General features: G+C 49.2%; 1 protein-coding gene across 29 annotated transcripts in view; it reads left to right on the forward strand.

Annotated features, from left to right (window-relative positions):
* The window catches only part of LPP (LIM domain containing preferred translocation partner in lipoma), a 381,390-nt gene that overhangs the window by 136,115 nt on the left and 225,469 nt on the right, over positions 1 to 19,806 (forward strand). For 22 of the 29 annotated variants that reach the window (XM_038183924.1, XM_038183916.1, XM_072042607.1 and 19 more), the window contains one exon: positions 5,378 to 5,443. The exons of 5 other annotated variants lie outside the window; for them this stretch is intronic. The gene's annotated coding sequence lies outside the window, so the exon portion shown is untranslated. Of the gene's footprint in view, positions 1 to 4,551; positions 4,691 to 4,773; positions 5,254 to 5,377; positions 5,444 to 19,806 lie in introns of those variants that run through there. 2 more of the 29 variants (XM_038183928.2, XM_027464286.3) reach the window with 2 other exon arrangements.

Raw genomic sequence — 19,806 nt, forward strand, 5'->3', positions numbered from 1 at the left:
CAGCCCCGGAAATAACACTTCTGTGCTACTTTTGTTTTGATTTTCACTGCCCATCTCCGTGCACGCAGGGCTCTGTGAAGCAGCGCGTGATGGTGAACCGCACGGTGACTGTATTGGTAGGCACGAAAGCCAGATATCTGTCACCGAGAATCTCAGGTCGGGAATTCAGAAATTGGTCATCTTGGTAGTGAGCGAGGGCGAGCTCCAGGGAATACGGCACAGCCTCAGACACCTCGCTCGAGAGGCCTTGGAAGGAACATGTCTTAAATAGTGGTTTCCAACCAGATCGAGTTTTATTTTGTGGCTCTCTCCTGGAGATGGATTTCCATGGGAGCGTCTGGCGGCGGAGATGCAGAGCTTTTATCTGTGCCAGGGAGCTGAGCGTCACGGGGGAGACTTGGAAGGGTGATTCAACTCTGACGTGCTCTCTGTCAAAAGCCACTGGGGGAGATTGGAAACCTGCTCATTCACTGACATCAGTGCTGGTCAGGTGAACATGAGTTGGTTTCCATCGCCTCTTGTGTCCAGATGAGATCTGTACCTCCCCCTTACAAGTTGAATTGCAGCTTGGTAGAAGAATGATGAGAAACGAGTGCGGTTGGATGAGTTTTGCTCAGAGGAAAAAAGCCTGGGTTTTACAATCATTTTGTACCCAGGTAGATATCTCAGACGTAGTTGTGGAGGTCTTCCACGTAAAAAGCCAGTATCTGAGGCTTTTTTTGGAAAGCATCTCTTCCAGGAGGGACCGCACGTGGACGGCGGTGCTGGATTGTGCTTGTCACGTCGGTGCAGAGGCTGGAGGGGGTGCATGAAAATGCCCAGCCTGACCTCAGGCTGGTGCAACGCTACCTGCAGCAGTGGCTGGAAGCTTCTTGCTGCTTGTTGCCCTTCTCTGAGGTGGGATGTGGCTCTCCTTGGAGCTGTTCAGCGCGTTAGAGCAGCAGGGCCAGGCTGCAGCAGCCTCCTGCCGGAGCCATGCCCATGGGCTGCCCGCGGGGAGGAGAGAAGCAGGCGAGGGTGGGAGCGCAAACACCAGGCGGTTGCACATCACATTTTGTCAGAGGTTTTTAAGGAGTAACAGCTCGCATCCCAGGCTTTTTACGGGGAGGGATGAGATTCCCCAGGCAGGAACGCCAGCGAGTTAGGGAGCCCCAGCCCCGTGGGCTGCCCCAGCCCGCGAGGGGCGAAGAAGCGCGGCGGAAAAGCCCGAGCGGCTGCTGCCAAACGGCTGGGAAGATGCAGCCCACGACGTCTGTTGTGTCTGAGATCTCTGTAAAGTCTCTCGCATCCTTCCTCAAGTTTAGTTTTCCAGTGGAGGCTGTCGCAGTAATGAGAATGTCTCCCATCTGCTCCTCACATGGCTTGGCACATTCAGCTAGCATATATATATTTTTATTATGGGGTTAGCCAGTGGTAACCATGACGATTAGACTTATCACGCAGCATTTTTTTCCCTCCTCGAGTCAGTTTGAAATGCTGACAATTAAATAGATACAGTACACTTTAGAGATCCATCAGTCTCTTTGTTGTCTTGACAACCGGAGTATATTTAGAAATGTAACAAGTACATGGAGTTCAATTGCACTTTTGCTAAAACATACTTTTGTAGCTTGAGAATTTAATCTGTTGTTTGTAGATCCAGGTGCTTAGCTGCGCCTGACTTTCTCTGTGGGCTGTCTGGGAAGCTCCTGCGTGGCGGCGGGGAGCCGGGGCTGGTGGGAAGGGACCCTCGAAGGAGGTGCCCGACACCGCGGTGGGAGCACCAGGAGCATCCATCCTCCTGGTGGGCACGGGTGCTCGCCTGCACGGTGTCCTCACAGCTCAGCTGCTGGGCTGCAGTGTGAGAGGCAGCCTGTCCGAGCATCCTGCTCATCCCTACAGTGAGCTGCTCTCGTGGTGCAGGAGCACGTCGGCACAGGAGCATCGTACCTCCGTGTTAATGGAGCGTGGTGTCTTGCTCCCAGCACCTGAGCTACCTGAGCTTCAATCGTGGCAGCGAGCTGCTGTCTCGAAGCAATAGCAGAGACTGAGAGTGTTTCTCCATACCATATCCCTTGTTCTGTTTTGTCTTTGATTTGCCGGGGCTTTCGGGCTTGTTTGATTTCAACAAAATGCTACTACTACTGATTTGTTGCTGTTGTTTTCATTTGTTTTTGTCCTTTCCCATTTTACTGGCAAAACTGAGCTCAGCCTGCCCTCGTTTAGCTACACGTTGGTTAGGTGCCTGGCACTATGGGTTTTTAAGGCTGCATCCAGATCTGAAACAGCGAAAGGGAACATGATGGAGTGCACTCGGGGGGCTGTGCATGACCCTGTCCCCACCACCCCTACACACACACTGATACCCAGGCTGGTGCGTGCCCTGTGCTGGGTGCCTGGGGTGGCTGTGCTGCTGTCTGCCCTTTCTCCTCGCAGCCAGCAGAGAGCTGTGGTCAGGGCAGGCATATATGACCAAGGAGCATGCTGCAGGTGCCATAGCCATCCCCACAGGTGTGGTGACATTCCAGCCCAGCTGGGGCAGGACAGGAGGATCCCATCTGCCACCATCCTACCCCAGCATCCCACCTGCTCACTCCTAGGTCAGCGCCACCTCCTCGCTCACGGCGCTGTCTTGCTGATTGAAAGGCTACAGGAGGGCTGCATTTCTTTTTCTTCAGGATGTGACAATGTCCATAGACAGAGAGCTGTAAAACATGTTGGTAATGTGTTGGTAGCAGCACTGCTGCCGGGGAGCCTGGCCACTGTGAGCTCAGTGCTGGGAGGCTTTGCAACAGGGGGGTCGGGAAGGCTCGAGGGAGAGGAGCCCAACCTAAGCCCAGCTGCTAGGGCCAGAGGCAGCCAAGGAAGCACATCTGCGTTTCCTGGGGTGAGCATCATCTTCTGTGTGTGCTGTAATTTAGTAAGGCTCAAAAGGAGGAGAAGACTGGGTTACTCTGTTATGATTTTGTCTCTCTTATCCCCGTATTCCTTTTTAATTCATATCTATCAAATAACATGGATGATTTTTTGGTGTGTGTGCAGCTCACTTTAATTTTTCTGCATTTTATTTGCTTCCTCCATTTTACCAATTTCCCAATGAAAAACAGAAAGTGAAGTTGTATTTCCACTCCAGCTTTGTCTGTAAACTGTTAACATGCCGTCTTCGAGCGGTTAATTGCTGCTGGGGCTTATTCTTAAAATCCAGCTACCAAACCCCAAAGATTCTAATGAGTCTTCAAGCACGCTTTAAACAAGGTGTCCAAATCAATCTGACAAAGATAATGGTCTTCTATTAGAAGATATTTAGCTGCAGGTTGGAGGAGCTTTAATGTTTATTGGTCTGTAGATCTGTAACCAGACAGAATCAGAGGAACTCCATTGATTTCGGAGGAGCTCTATCTGGTTATTACAACTGAGGTTTGGGCAGCGCTTTAGATGCAAATTGCAACCTCTCCGAAGGTAAGTGGGGTTTTGATTTAATTCCTGGAAGCCATAATGTCAGCAGAGAAGCAAAGAGCTGGGACCCACATACCCCCACGCCTGTAACTTTGGGTTAGCTCTCTCTCCCTCGCTGTCAAGATTAGATTCCCTTGATTAGGACTAGTAATTAAAATGCAGCTTCTCTTAAGCATCTCCCGGAGGCAGGCAGGGAGAGTGGAAGTGCAGCCTGTGCAGGTTGTATGTGTGTGCTCTGCAGAAAACGCCAGCAGTTCTCCTCTTCTCTCATCTCACTGCTCATGGTTGGGCTGCTGACCTGCAGCTCGAGCTTCCCAGCTCTGGAAACACCAAGCTGGTAGCGCTGAATTCCCAGGCGGCGATGCAGAAGGGGCCCTCGTCTCCTTTCCCCTGACGTGCTCGTGTCGGTGCAGTGCCTGGGAGGCATGGACCACTGCTCCTCACCCCCTGCGTGTGTGGTGGAAGTGATTCACCATGCATTCATGGCCCGTCACACAAGGGGCATGAGTTTCAAACAGGCTGGAGGCATAGGTTAGCGTTAGCTATTTGAAGTCCTCGGTCTGAAAGCGACATCAAACAGGGAGCAGAAAATGTATCATGCACAGAATAATCCGTGGGATTTGTTTCCCCCTTTAAAAAATAACAATAATAATAAATTCCAAACTGTTGGTATGTGCTGCCTCCTCTGTGGTCGGGACACCTGTCTGTCTCTTTGCTGTTACTCGATATGGGGCTTACAGCGCTCGAAAAAATGTTAACATGAATTATTTGTCATGGCAAATATGAAAGGAATATCCAGCGTCAGAGCAGGCAAATCCTCGGGAAATTTCTCCGGGCTTCTTGTGCTTCGGTGAGGGCCTGAAGCAACCTCTGCAGTTCTCCTCTGTGCTCCCCTTCCTCCACCCAGGGCAGGAGGGTGAAGCTGCTGCCCTGCCAGACCCGGTCCCCCTAGGCAAGGACACCAGTGCTGGGCTCTCCTCCCTTCCTTTAAGGATCTTTTAAGTCATTAGTTAATCTCAGCTGTGTTTGTTAAGAGATAATTAATTTCAGGCGCGCAGGGGAAGGGGATGGGCAGAAGCTGGAGGTGATTGGGAATCCTCTGACCCTGGCGATGGGGTGGGAAGGGGCAGGTGAAGGGGTGTGGGGCCTCGCACCGATCCTCGCTGGTATTTTGTGCCTGCTTATTTCTTCCCCGGTACTGAGATGAAAGGAAATGGAAAACACAAGAGGAGGCTCAGATATCAATAAGCTGTTGGTATGAAAAGCTGCTGGTTAAAGGCAGCCTGTGGTTACTTCAAAAACCCGACTTTTAGTGTTGTTTTTTTTTTTTTTTGCTAGGCACCTTTGGAGACATCCAAAGGAAGCCAGGGCTGGAGGTGGAGATGGGGCTGGGACCGTCCCACCCTGCCACTTGTTTTTTTTTCCCCAAGTGCTGCATGGGGAGCGCATCCCATCTCCCTACTTCTGGGTGCTCACATGCCTACCCGGCGCCGCAGGGTGACTCAGTGCAGCCCTCACGGAGAAGGAGGCTGGGGAAGAAGAGGCCCTTTAAGCATGAGAGGCAGGAGGGTGTCTGGTCGGGCTTTGAAAGAGGCTTTGTTACCTAGAGCCCTTACGTCAGTGCCTTTCACCAGCTCCGCGTTGATTTAAAACAAGCAGCTCCTCTCTCCAATAAACCTCCGTCGCTCTGAGGCTCTCGTTCAGATTTAATCTGCCCTGCCGACGTGTGAAAAGCCCTTACATGGAGCAAAGCAGGGCCAGGCTGACACGGGAGCTGGATCAGAGGAAAAATAGCCATGAGCTGCTCCGCGAGGGAAGGTAGCGGGCCTACAGGCCCTTTTAGGGCTGTTTTCTCCGTGAGGTGTCACGGCCAGCTTGATTTACTTTCTGTTGTCACTGTGAGCACGAAGGTTAATGCTGCCCTTTCCGTTTCCATCCGCAGAGGTGCCTCAGAAGAGCCTTGTCCCTACGTCTGTCCCGGGGCCTGAGGGGGCTGCCTGGCTTCCAGGTGAGGAGCGCATCAGCTCGTGGGGCTTTGGCCGACAGCCGAGTCTGGGCAGGGCCTGCAGGCCCCAGGGCGGCTTTGCAAGGTGTCCTTTGGTCCTGCAGCAAATGAAGGTGTTTCTCCACAGCCCGTGGTGCTGGAGGCCAGGGCACCCCAGGAGACTCAACGTGGTTTTTATTATTTCTGGGCCCAGGTCTGGGCCCACGATGACTGAATCGTGAGGGGGAGCCCTCAGGGGAGGTTGCTAAAAAGGAGCAGTGTCAGGGCGGTGGGTCTGTCCTCAGGCCTCCGTCAGCTGAAACATCCCAGGAGGTGAAAGAGGTGTTAAAGATGCTACAGGGTGATGGCAGCTGTGGGGGAAAGCAGCGAGCAGCCCCATGGAGAAGGGGATAATAAATGGATGGGGTTGGCTGGTAGCTTTGGCCTCGTCATCCCTTTTAATTGTGCTGTATATACAGCACTGGCCTTCATGCTCTGGATAGCTGTGGGGTTATTTTCGTGTCAGAGGCTGCTGCTGGACACAGGCCACTACACCCAGCGACCCTGTTTTGACTAGAGGAGCTACTTCATTTGTCTCGATGCAGATCTGGCTTGAGATCTGTGAGATGTCTGTGTGGCATGCAGATTCTGGGAGAGTTTCTTTACCCTCCCGTGTCACTGAGTAGAAGTGCACTCATCCTGCCACTTCAGTAAGGCAATCCACATCCTTCCTTTCCTCCTTTTTACCCTCTTGTTTTTCTGTTGCTTTTCTTTCTGTCTGGTGAATTATGGCTGGCTAGAGATGAGGTTTCAGCGCCCTGTTTACTGCAAACAGTTGGGGGCATTAATAAATGTTGAAGGAGAAAGACAGACAAGGGATTAATAAGTAGAGGACAGGAGATTAATAGCAAGAGAGTAGAATTTGGTTCAAGGCCTGGTCTTCCCATTTGCTGGGTTATCAAAGATTAATGGCAGCACTTCTCTTCGTCTCGCTCCTTCCGTGGCAGCTTTCCTGGCTAAGCCTAATAGACTGTCCCAAAGTGTTGCTGTAAATATGAAACCTAGGGAGAAGCCCACCCTTGTAGACTGTTGACTAAATGAGATGGTATTTTTTTGCTCTCTGTTGAAAGCTTAAGCAACAGCATCCAATATATTTGTGAATTGGGAAGTCAGATGTTCAGGTGCTCACAGCTCCTCTCAGGACAAAAGCGTATCATAAAATGTGTCTTGCCAAGCAAGCTGTCTCTGACAAATTTATTATTTTTTACTGTGAGCCTTGTGTAAGAGATAGATTTCTCTTCTCTTGACTGTTTTTTCAGCTTTTTTTTTTTTTTTTCTGGTGGGAAAATTGGGCTCTTGCCTTATTGTACCTGGTCTCTCATTAGGCCATTTGCGTGAGGTTAGATCTTGGTAAGGAAACCCAAACTTTGGGGAGAACGTTTCTGGTTACATTTGCTGCAGAACTGGAGAACATCGGACTGCACCACTGAAAGTCCTCGTGCTGGCAGGAGGGTGCGTGCAGCTGGGGGTGTCCCGTGCAGAAAGTCAGCCTCAAACTCCAGCAACAGTGGAGTAACTCCAGTTACTGGAACATTACTGGAGGAACACAGGGCTGGAATTGGGACTTTGTGCAGCAGTAGCTGAATTTCTTTTCCAAGGAAGAAAGGCTGTGCACTGCTTCAGTGTCCCTGTAACAAAGCTCTTCCCATCTCCTCTGCTGTTACGTTCGGTGCCCTTGGCTTTTCAGAAGTTAATTGATTTGTCCATATTATGCTTCTCTCTTTAATTTTATATGTGTAAAGAAGGACATGCACTAATCTTTCTCCAGAGAAATGTTTCACGCTGCTCCTCTTTGAACGTTGGCTCTGGGTCTGCCACATTTCTTAATGAGTCTCTGACTTAAAAGCCACGGTTCCCACATGGTCCAACACCCACAAACTTGCACACCCACACTCGTGCTCCCGGCTGAACCCAGCTGTCTGCCCGCTCCACGCACGCACTCGCTGCTTTGGGATCTGTAGCAGCAGCTCCATGCCTTCCTAGGAAGCCTTGCACACGGCGGGGGATTTCTGTGATAGATTTGGCATCAAATTAGCTGTCCCTGCACATCAGGAAGGCTGTAACCTCTTTGTGGCAGCATCCCCCAGGCGTGGTTGACGTGCTTCTCCAGGAGCCTGGATTCCTGTGGGCTGCGTTACCCGACGGGCGCTGCTCCTTCCTGAGGACCCGAGCTAGCACTGGAGACGTAGACAAACACCCAACACTGAATTACTGCCTGGAATGCCACCGGCTGCCAGATCTTTGATAGCTTGTTTTTAATGAAGATTCCTCCTGTAATTCCTAGAATATCTTGCAGTGCAAAAAATGAGCCGTGTGTGTGTATTTTGCTGTGGGCTGAATTTTTCCTGCTCTTCACAGTTCCCTCCGTGAGCAGGGAGGAAAGGGAGGGGGAAGCAGCTGACTGCTTTTTTGTTGTTGTTTTTCTATTTGACTTCTGTGAAATATGCAGCGATCAATCGCTCGCAACTAACAAAATGTTTTTGTTTCCCTTCGCAAAAGCATATGGGAACTGCAGGAAAAGCATATGGGCGTTTTTAGGAAAACATATTGGTGAATGGACAAATTATAGCGGTGCCAATATGCTTTGGATGTCTGGCTAGACCACTACTACTACCACACTTGCTGGCATGCAAACCCATCCACAAGATTTCCAGCATATGAGCGGTATGTAGCTGCTCCTAGGGAAACGCAGGCGGTGTTGGATCAGCCCCCACGTGGAAATAGCATTGTGATCCATCTTCAGGGTGCGTGACTGCCTCACCGTGTCCCGGGCCGGGCTCGCTGCTCGTGTCTGTGGCAGCATATCCATTCTCTCACAGCAGACTGAGCCCAGAGCTCCACTTGCAGCTGGCTGTAAGTAATGGTAATGGGAACCATTTTTCTTCCTAAAGCCCTTGACTGCGGTCCTAATAACACCTGAGCATCTTGCAAACAGGCTAGGCAGCCTCGGGTTTTCTCCTGCTGCTTTGTCAGGCCTTTCTTTGCTAGCCTGGGCTTTATTTTTAATTTCTCTGTCATGTGCACAGCTTTTGAGGAAATGCAAACCATTTGCATTGCTCATGGGCCCGGTCCTGGTTGCTGTCCTGCTGCTGAGTCAGGGAAGGGCCCCATGAGCTGAGAGAGGCTCAGGGGGTGGGAGGAAAGGTATGAAATGGGCTGGTTTGGCAGGGCAGTGCTGGTGGCTCGCAGCATCCCTACAGCTCGGGTTGCTCTCCTGCAGTCCCATGCAAGAAAATGTCCTCGACAGCTCCCTCTGGGCCACCTTCCCCTCTCACCTCTGTCTGCAATGGGCAAAACATGGTTGGAGACTGAGGGATAAGCAAGATGCCCATGTGGGCACTCATCTGGACGTCACTTTGTTTATTTTGATTGCGATCCTGCACTCTCAGATATCCTGAGTGGCAATTCAGCACCTTTTAGCGTTCTTCCCCTTACGCCAGCTCCAAGACGATGTGCTGCTGAGTAATTTTACCTTATTTAATGTAGCCACTTTCCTTATAGCTCTTCTGTTCCGTGAGACAATTCCCTGTTTTATTATGCAAACAGTACATTAAGATCCTTGTGGGCCAAAGTTCCCAGCAGTGCTCAGGATGACGGCGAAGAAGTGGGTTGTTTCAGAAATAACGATCCTCTCCTCTACAAGCCGTCTTGGAGTTCTGCTTTAACTGCTTTTGATATTATACGTGTTTTTTTAAAAAAAATAATCCAGTACTTCCTAAATGTTACAGAGCTCAAAAAATACACTGTATGCCTTGTCACAATATTTAATACAGAGTGCTATTTACAGTAATGAATCAAAATGTCAGTTTTTAAAATATGAACTGTCAGAGTGTTCCTACTTTGCAGAAAACTTTGATATGACAGTTTGTTAATCATATGACTATTACATCAAATGTGTCTCGGAGTACTTTTGCTCAACAAAGTCTTTTTTTATTCCTTCCCCTCCCTTTAGGCTGGTAATTCTGGTAGCGGTGTTTGACTGCATGCACTTTGATTAGAGGTCTGAAAAGCCTGGAGCTGAACACTTTTGCATTTTGCAGACGGGAGGTATCAGTGCCTGTCCTGATGCTGATCGTGGTCACCTTGCCTTACAGGTGGCAGAGGCTGGTTAGGATCACCTTCACCGTGTTCCCCCAGTCTTTGCCCCGAGCCTGCTGTGGCTGGGATGCTCTGATTTTGATGTGCGGCTGTAACGTGCATGGGGAGGGTGGCAGTGGAGAATGAAATAAAATACTGTGGGTGAGCAGAGCGAGCCTTGCTTTGGGGTTCGCAGTGCCTTTCCCAACACCAGCCTGGGGATCTCTGCCTGACGTATATGGATTTATTACATATATATAGCTTCAGCATGAAGGGCCAAGTGAAATCCTGCTTGGCCTCATGGGTTTTGTGCCCTGCAGTGGTGGCTGTGCGGGGCAGGCTGGTGCTGCTGCTGCTGCAGGAGGAGGCAGGGGCCGGGGATCCCAAGTTCCTCTCCCCAGGGCTTTGGGTACTCTGACCCATGAGCCAGGTCAGCGTGTGTGTGCTTTGAACTCTGCTCTGTAAATGTAGATCGGGGCGCTCAGTGCTCTCTTGTGTTCCTTTGTTTGCTTATCTGCAAAATGGGAGTAATTAATTGGTACTAGTTAACCCCGGGGAGCCTCCTTAGAGCTGGATTACTCAAACTGCTGCGCTTCTCCATGAAGATGAGGGGGAGCTGATGTAGATAACAGTGCTTTAGAGGACAGCCTCTGGAAGGAGAGGCTTACGGGGTGCTGATATGAGGACTGGAGCCTGGGCAGGCATCTTGGATGTAGCAGAGCCCCGTACCTCTGCCCATGTCTTTGGGTCGCCTTGCCCGGGGCATCAGGTGGATTCCTGTCACTTATTTACTGTGTGGCTGCTACAAGCACAGCATTTCTCATCTGGAGTTGGCCTGGCACGGCTATGGGAATAGGAGGAGCCTTAAAAAGGCAAAAATGATGTATCAGCAGTTCAGAAAAGGCTCTTACACAAACAGCGATGGTGACAAAGTGCTCGTGAAACGGGGCTGCTGCGATCCACCCCGCCGGGGGGCAGCGGGGCTGCCACCTCCGAGGGTGGTGGCTCTGGGAGCCACCGGCAGGACGAATGTGAAGGTGTCACTTCCAAAACCACACCTCTGTCAGCTTCACTGGGCGAGCTGTGCTGCTCGCTGCCTTCCCTCATCCCGCTGAGGAAAATCGATTATTATTCAATTTTCGTTTCAGACAAACCACGTTCTTAGCGTGATGATTTTTCTTTTATTATCGTTACAGCAATGGATGGAGAAGGAACTCTAACAGATGTATGATTAGCAGGGCATGAAATTAAAAATGTTTGTGTTACAATGAAAAGGTTGTTTACTACCAAATTCCTCATCTGAAAATTAAGTGATATTAAGATTGGCCATGAGATTGTGTGGCGGGCACGCAGCCCTGTTTGCTCCCCCTCTCCCAGCAGCATCAGCAGAAAAGTAGCAATCTTTTAAAAGTTAGCTTTATTTAAAGAAAAAAAGAATAATGCAACTGAAAGGTCAGTACCGGCCTTCGGAGGCAAATTATCCAAAGAGCTTGTTCTTCTGCTCTAGGACCAGCGGTGTCAATTCAAGAAAATATTTTGACTGATGCTTAAGCCCAATTGATGAGGGCAAATCGAGTGTTTTCTATCAAAACACTTCTGGCTGGACAATAAGGTTTTGATTGAATCATTCAGAGTGTGGGTGTGTACATGTACAGAATGTATTTGTTGTCAAAATGCTAAAAAATACATGCTTGGAGCCCCTGCTGCAGCATGCCTGGAGAGGTGCACATTGGTGCTCAGTCCCTGGTCCTCTCCCCGTCTTGTGGGACCATCTTTTGCCAAATTTCAGCTCATCAGGTCGTGAAGCCTGGGACTCCCTGAGGCACCTGGGTGCTGGAGCAGAGCAGAGCATCGTGCTGCCTCCTGGGGTGCGTAGGGTGTTTTTTTAGTTTAGTTGGTTTAAAAAAACTCAGGTTGGTTTTGTAGTTGTTGTGTTTTTTTTTTTCATGGTAATAATTTTTTTTGTTTGAGAAAATGCTCCTCCTTCCTATGAGCTCTACCTGAGATTCATGGTTCTCAGTTCAAGCTGCTCTTCCATGACTGTCTTTAAAAATGTACTCATGAATTTTAAAAGTGCTGGGTTAAGAAATGGCTGTCACAAATGTTTTGCTCATCTGTGTCATGCTGTGGAGGTAAGCCTGGTCCTACCTAGGATTGAACATTTCTTGAATACTTTGAGTTTCACACCTACCTCCATCCATCCTTTATCACTTCTAAAGACTTTGCGGCCAAGTTCAAGGCTGATGCAAGTGGAAGTCTTTAGGACTGCTCATGTGCAAAGTTTCACCTGGGTAAGTGTTTGCAGGACCCGGACCTGAGGCAGCAGCGTGATGAATTCTGCACGCCGAGCCTGGACGGCACTGAGCAGAAAATAGGAAGAGGGCGAAGAGATTGTTCCTGTGCTCTGGGAACAATTGAGACAGAAAATTGCTTCCAGGATTTTTTCACTTTTCCGCAGAGGGTAATCAGCCTGTGTAATTCTCTGCCACAGGAAATACTGCCTGAATCTGTTACCCAAAGACAAAAAGCAAAGTTAGATAGCAACTTGAGGAGCAGAGGTACTGCAGAGCAGGGACTGTTCCTTACCCTGCTTTTCTAGGTGTAAAGGCTGCTCTGCATGGCATAGGAGGCCACAGGGATACAACTGATGGGGCAAGTAATTGTGCATGAGCGTGTGTACTCGGCGTGTTCCTGGTACACAGTTTGACCAATCTCCAGTATTCGGTGCTTTAAATAGGAAGGCAAGCTCGTATGCTGAGACTGTAAATGGGGATTTGCTAAGCATCGTGCTCAGGGGGTGAGCCTGAGTCTGCAAGGAAGGTCAGAGCAGTCCCAGGAGGATGCTGGGTGCCCCGTAGCTCCAGTCCTGTTCCTGGTGCAGTTTATATCTTTGCTCCATACAATTAAGAAGATCCTTATATCTGCACCTTTATTTGTTCATCTGGAGGATGGGGCTTCACTTGGGCTGCTTGCAGGCTGTTACTGAAGCAAGGCCTTTCAGCCACGTGTCTCGTTGCAGCTTTCAGGCGATACAATTTTTAATTTTTAACTTGAGCAAGAATAGTTGTGGCCAGATCACCACACATACATTATGCCTGCTGGCCACCAAATTTGATTCCCAAATTTCCATTAGCAGGTCATATTGGACAAAAGGATCTTGGGCTGCTAGATGAGAAAAGAATAAGACAGAACCCAGTTGGTGTGGGGTTATTGGCTCTGGATGTGATTGTTCCTGTCTGTTCATCTGGGTAATGTTTGCTTTTGTGTAGTATTTGTCTGCATCTGTGCTTCTGTGCACATGGGGAAAAGGAGGACAAATATCACTGGGGTAGATTAGCATTAAAAAATAGTTAACTGATCAAAGCCATAAAGCTTGTCCAAGTGAATTCTTCAGAGAAATAGCTTTGAATTTTCCAAGCAGCCGCAGGCCATAAAAACGAAGCACTATCACTCAGAGATGCAAAAAAAATCCCCTTCTGTTGGAGTGTTGGACCTATTTGTTCCCTTTTAGGAGGGCGTTCAAAATGTTTTCTTAATTTTCTTCAGAACATCTCACTGCTATCCATCATGAGCCTTCGCCAGCTGGGATAGCTCCGCTCCCCATTAGCTTTACCCCGCACTGAGAACGTGCGTATCCATCCTTTGCTTTTCAGATGCTTTTCAGCTCTATATGTATGGCAGGACGGCTCTTGCAGAGCTCTTCTCAGCTCGTAGCTCCAAGTGTCATAAGGAAAGGGCTAAAACTTCTCTCCAGCATGTAGGAAAGGAGGTGGTGACGAGGAAGGGAGGACGCAGGAGGTGGCTGGGTTGCATCTCGGAGGATGCCACGCTCTGCCTCGGTGCAGCATCGGTCCTGTCCCAGCCAGAGCACCAGCCCCGGGGCTGGGGAGCAGGTGGGGCGAAACTGGGGGAATTTGGTTTTGCTTGAATGGAGTAAGACGAGCGCATTGTTTTGTTTCTCAGAGAAAGTTATTGAGGGCTCATAATGAAGGTTAGGAAACCAGCCCCTGGGAATTGGACACATAAATTTGCTTTATGCTTATGAAAGTCTCTCTTTCACAGCGGTTCACTTTGTTGTTTTTTTCTTAAGATGCACAAAAGTGAAATGCTGCCGTATGATCCATAGGCGGAATATTTGGATCATTAACAGGAAGGAAAATTGCACCTCATGAGGTGCTTTGTAGTTGAAGTGCCTGTCCTCCTGCAAGGACTCAGCTGTCCTTCTCAGCACCGGTCTTCTCTTGTAGGGAAATTTTACTGCCTAATATCTTCTGGCCTTTTAATGTGCTTTATTGTAAGCCCGTCACACAAAAAATAAAGGCACGTATACTTTTTGCTCTTGTAAATGTTGAGTGTTAGGGCCCAGAGGGAGGGCTGTTAGTGGCTGTGTCCCGGGTGCCTTTCAGGCAGAGAACTGCCCTTCTGCTTCCCTTCTGAAACCTGGAGTCTCCTTCTGCAGATAACCCAAATTTTAATATGACCATGTTTACAGCTTTTTCTTTTTATTCTTTTTTTCCCCCCCGAGGCAAGTTTATACACGTCCTAAGTAGCTTCTTGTAGAAACTGAGGTCATCGTCGTAACAGGTGGGCAATGCACGGAGGGCAGAGCGGTGACTGAGGGGCAGGACTGCAGCTTTTGGAAAGGAATTAGATCCTTGCACAGGTGGGGGCATGACATTTGTGTGTGCCATGGATACACATCCTGTGCTTGGTTTCTGTGGTGAAGCAGAGATCATTTACCCCCAGAGCAGGGCCATTTGCTGGGATGAAGTCATCAGCGTTCGGTTATTAAAGCAGTACAGAGGCACGTCCACGTACAGGACAGCACAGAGGAATTGTGGATTTCATCCCTCTCCCCTCTCATCATACTTCTCATATAGGCTACGTCCTGCCTTCAGATGGAAGCAGTCCTCAGCTATCGATAATACGGGCTGAAATTGAATCTGAAGCCTAGGGCCTTTCTGCACAGGGGGAGTATTGTGAAACAAAGCCAGGGTGTGAATTTAAAGTGCAATAGCTATTCCGAGCGCACTTCTCATGTGGGCAGCCTTATTCTGCTCTGAGAGGGCCTTTGTGCAGTTCTGCTTCATCCATTGCCAAAGGCACTCTCAGAGCAGAGAGAAGAATGCCCACACAGGGAGCGAAGAGCTTTTCCAGGCTATTTCCCCATGCTGAGGAGTCCCAGGAGATGCGCCTGGTTTCATGTCCCCATGAACGTTGCAGGAGCTCGCCCTTCAGCTCTCTCTTCCACCAGAGCTTTCACGTGGGGGGACGTCCTTTGAGGTGGGCGGCTGGTGGAGCTGTGTCTTCTGGACCCTTCTAGGTTCGTTGTACATCACTCGATTTCCTCAAGTTGTGGGACTCGGAGATCTATGGGGTCTTCTCGAGATGTTGCTGGTGTTAGGGTTTGGTGTTGTCCATCAGTACCATGGTGTCCTGCGGTGTCCTGGCTGCTGGAGAGGGCTCCAGTGAGATCATGTCCGTGCTCACGTGTTGTGCCTTGTCGTCCAGAATCATCAAGCAAACCTGTGCATGGGTTGTGATCATTATCTGAATATTGCTGAACAGGAAAAAAAAAAAAAAGCCCATCTGTTTTACAAAGAGGCAGTGTAAGGAGCAGGCTCTGTGACTAAACAAATTCACATCTGTTTAGCAGAACCATCAAATGGCGAGCAGAGGGGCCTAATGCGAATCACATGTTAAAACCACAAGTATGAGTGAGATGAGCTGCAAAAGAGAGAGCCTGGAAGTGTTGATCCATGTGAGCAACTGTTGGTTTCTCTCCTTTCCCACTTTCCTGAGCAAATGATGTAGCACTGGGGGGGGAGAAAAAAGAAAAGAAAAGAAGTGATGTGCACATGTGTACACATGTCTGTGTGCATGCATGTGTGTTCTCTGCAGGATTAAATAACCTTCTTCTATCATCTAGAGCCTTTGGGTCATAGCTTCAACTGGAAATTGGGAGGGTGATAGAATTTAGAGTGGACTGCAGAGGAGAAGCTGGCTGTGCTTGTGTGCGGAGAGCAGGTGAAGCTGGTCCCTGGTGGCTGCTTGCTTTAAGGAGGGATGTGCATTGGACGTGATTCCTCAGGGGGATGTCTCCAGCAGGGCCATCTCCAGGAACCTGATGGCAGCAGCCTAGGAGCTTCGGAGCACTGGTTATGCCTTCATATACTCAAGCTAGCTTCAAAACACAGATCGTGTACCAGTCCTAACAGACTGCATCTTTCCACAGATCAATTTACTTTGTTGCTTAGGTTTTCCCCTTAGTGTTTTAAGTCCTGCAGAAACAAAGGGCAGCTCAAGTTTCCTTACTGGTTGCCTTTGCAGTTTTATTTATTTATTTATTTATTTATTTTTTTTTCAGTGCCAAGAACATATCAATACAATTTCAAAACATGGTGTTTTTATAACTTGAGGCAGCAGTTTCTAACTCAAAAACAAGAAAGCTTTGGGGATGTGCACACAGCTCAGGTACCTCAGTTACATTATTTGGCTGGTCCCCATAGCACCTTAAAGAGTCCATCAAGAAGGGAAGGAGTCTTCCCTCCCGTGAGATGTCATGAAAAGAAACCTGAAATAGTTTTAATCTCAGAGGTGGTTTCTTGTTGCTGTCTTCCTTTTTGTCCTGGATATTTTGCAGTGCAAGAGACCGGACTCATAGGCACTACGAGTGGTGATAGATAAGCCATTAGCCCTGATTTGCAGATTCTGGTCTCCTGCAGCTCCGTGTGCTTTCTTTAGCTGACAGAGCCTCGCTCATACGGCTCACTTGGGATGCGAGCTCTGCAGGAGTCTGCGGGAGGTAATGAAGCACTTAGAGGGGCTAGTGGGGTTGGAGGTCCTTGGGGAATGGTTAAGGTGTTGGCAACCACGTTACTTTGAAAGAGAAATACGTGCTTTACACAGCGAAGGCGTGCTGAAATGCCTCGCGACCACTTACTGGTGGGGGAACCTGCCTTGCTTTAGACCTGCAAGCTCGCAGGAGCAACTGCTGGAGGATGTTGAATTAGCTGAGCTGTGTGCACTGCCCAGCTGCCCCAGCAGCATCCGAAAACAGAACCCAAGTGGCCATCAGCCTTGGCTGAAACACAGCAGCGTAACGGCAGCTCCGGGTTTATTAGAAGTTTGATTCCTCCTTTCCTCCAAAAATTCCCCGTGCTCACGATCCACCTCATCCATGTCACACCTGGGGAACCACCCTCGACTGCAAGCTCTTTGGCACAAGGCTTGGTACCGATTGCTGGGGAAGGAAACAAAGGGCTGAAGTGGTTCATCAAAATGAGAAGACACCGGTGTGATAGTGGTGGAGCAACTGGAATGACTTTTTTTGGATATGATGCACTTGTTTAGCAAAACTGTGAGGCCAACACGGGTGCCTGGCTGCGTTAGCTTTGTTGCTGGCCCTGTGGTTTGCTCAGCAGGGGAATTATCTCCCAGAGCTCGGGGCACAGCAGTTGTTGAGTGAGCAGACACTGACCTGACATGGAAGAGCAATAGCTTACTAGGATGGTCCTCAGTAGTTTGATGAGTTTGAAAGCAGAATTGAAAATTAAATCCCGACCACTTGTCTTCAGTCCCCAGTTTCTATTCAGAGCAGAACTAATGCCCTGGAGCTACTACAAGGGAGCTTTATCTTGGTGTGCTCGGGAGTGTCAGCACACACTTGCCTCAGTTCTTAATGTTCCTCTTTGCCCATTTCCCCCGGTTCCAGAACATCCCTCTTTGAGCAGCCGTCTGCTCAAACAGCTGCACGTTGTGCTTACTGCAGATAGCCCGGGGTAGCTAACATCACTTCATAACTTCTTCTTCTAGCCATGTGTCCGTGGACAGTCTGGGGCTCCCTTGGCTTAGGCATGATCTCAAAATACACCTTCTATTCTGCTGTGTGCTGCCTCTGATGAAAGAACCTGGAGGATACAGTGGATGCCAAATCAAATGCGAGTCTACTGTACGCTGTGACAGCAAATAAAGCAAAGTGTGTGCTGGGTTACTTCAGGAGAACCCAGGAGGGATCTGGAGGCATTATTGCTCCCCTTTGCTCTGTGCTGGTGAGGCTGCTGTCCCATCACGAGTCCTGCAGTTGCAGTGAGGTGTTGCAGAGCTGGAGAGAGCCCAGAGGACGGCTGCAGGACACTCAAAGTCCTAGCACACATGGCCTGCAAGAAGGCTGAGGGAGCTGGGTTTGCTTAGCCTGGTGGAGAGGAGGCAACGGTGACCCAATGGCAGCCTGCAACCACTCTCTGGGGTGTTACAACAGTGTCAGAGCCAAACGTTGCTGTTCCAATGGCAAAATAAAATGCCCTGCATATACAGAGTGGATTGGGAGATTCAGCTCGAGAGCTGGGAAAATAGTGCACACCTGAACAATTTACCAGCCTCGGTTCTCCGTTTTGGAGGTTTTCAATGACAAAGGCACAGCAAGCCTTATCTAGTGTTAGGTCAAGCCTTATCTAAAAGCAGGACTCGATAACCAGCAGAGATCCTCTTTCTTTCCTGAGAGTACCGTGGGCTTTCAGTTTCTTAAAGAAGAAAGCACTTTAATCTCTAATTTTGCTTTGTGTTGCAAAAGGGAGGTAGGAATACATTAGGGTGCTGGTCTCTTGAGAATGTCAAATCACCTGTTGTGAACCTAGAGAAATGTAGTCTTTTTCTGACTGTTTGCACAAAGGGGTGTGTGTTCTTTTCCTGCAGTTTCCAGGCACTCAGGTATCTTGCTTCCATTAGCAATCTCTCTGCAGCATCAGTTCCCAGCCATCTGGTAGCAATCACTCTTCTGTGTATTAGGATATAGGATTTTCCATAGGAAAAAGGCTATTTCCCCTGATTCTTTGCAAGGTGCCATGGGCTGAGCTGCCAACAATGAGGCACAGGTTGGTGCAGTGCTCAGGAAGGAGAAGAAAGCATCCAAGGATTTGTTATACACCAGGCTGTGACTTCCAGGACGGCTTGGGGTCTGGGGAGGAAAAGTTAAGTGGATCAGGTGGGAGGGAAAGAATGAGGGATTAAAGATTTTGATCCTCAGCACAGTTCCTGCCCATTAATTGATTTTTTGGGGGGCATTATGGTTTCAAATTCTGGTTCGTATTGCCAGCCCTTTGAGGTGTGTCAGAATAAGGTGACAGTGCTGTGTTGGCCCTGCGCTCACATCCCACTTGAGCAGGGCCCCTGCTGTGCCGTGTTCTGGGCTGCAGCTCCTCTGCCATTCACAGAAGTCCTCTACATCTTGGGGTTTAGACTGCAAATTTTAACTGTGTGTTATTCCAGGGAAGTGGCAGCTGGCTCTTCCTGCCCCCCTGGCTGTTTATAAGAGGGGCACAGTGCGGAGAACCTGCCATAAGCAGTAGCGTACCTACACCCCCTCCAGCCTTGCTGGGTTAGCACCTCAAGCTCTGCTCTGTTTCTGTGTTCACTATCAGTTTCCCCCTCTCTGCTGGGCTCAGGTCCCTGCTGTTCTCCCCAGGCTGAGCCGTACACACGGCTCTCTGCAGAGCTAATACAATTAGCTCCATGTCAATATGCTGCCACGGTCCTGTTGGGTCCCACCGGGGTCTCGTTGATATCTCGCTGCTGAGCTGAACACCAGTTCCGTATGGTTCCTTCTTGTTTACAGGCATCATCAGCATCCAAACTGCCTGGGTTTGCTCTAAAAGCTTTAACCTTGCCATCTTTTGTGTTGTTCTGGTTTCTTTGCTCTTCTGTGGGACCTTCTTGGTAGATCTGACTCCAGTACATGTGCACCGGCTGGATACGCTCTGTTGTGTTTGGCAGCTCCTTGCTGAAGTAGGAACCCAATTATGGAGCTATACCATAGGCACGACAGCGATTAGGGCCACAGCAAGAATAAAGGCAACTTTTTTGCCAAAGGATCTTGAAAATAAATTGTGTGCGTAAGGGAGCTCATGGTCTGAGACTCCCCACAGTAACATCTCTGCGTCATTCCGCCTGATCTTTTGCTATCCTTATCAGTGTATTTCCTTCCTTGTTTTCTACATAAAATTCTCAAACATCCATCTCAAACTTTCCTTTGACAGTGCAGCATCCCCCTCACAAACGTGTAGGTCGAGTTACCAGGAAGAAAAGCTTAAGAACTGGAAGAAATTTGCCTGGCTCAGAGCTACCTCCTGGCTCAGCTCTCAAGGTTCAACCACAAACTTTGCTGTGTTTGAGTAAGCATTTTGGGCAGGCCACCAGGTCTACCTCCTCCGTTGCAATTGCCCTGGGGTTTGTTGTGACCACAAGTAGCTAAG

The sequence above is a fragment of the Anas platyrhynchos genome, chromosome 9, assembly GCF_047663525.1.
Source record: "Anas platyrhynchos isolate ZD024472 breed Pekin duck chromosome 9, IASCAAS_PekinDuck_T2T, whole genome shotgun sequence".
Lineage (NCBI taxonomy): Eukaryota > Metazoa > Chordata > Aves > Anseriformes > Anatidae > Anas > Anas platyrhynchos.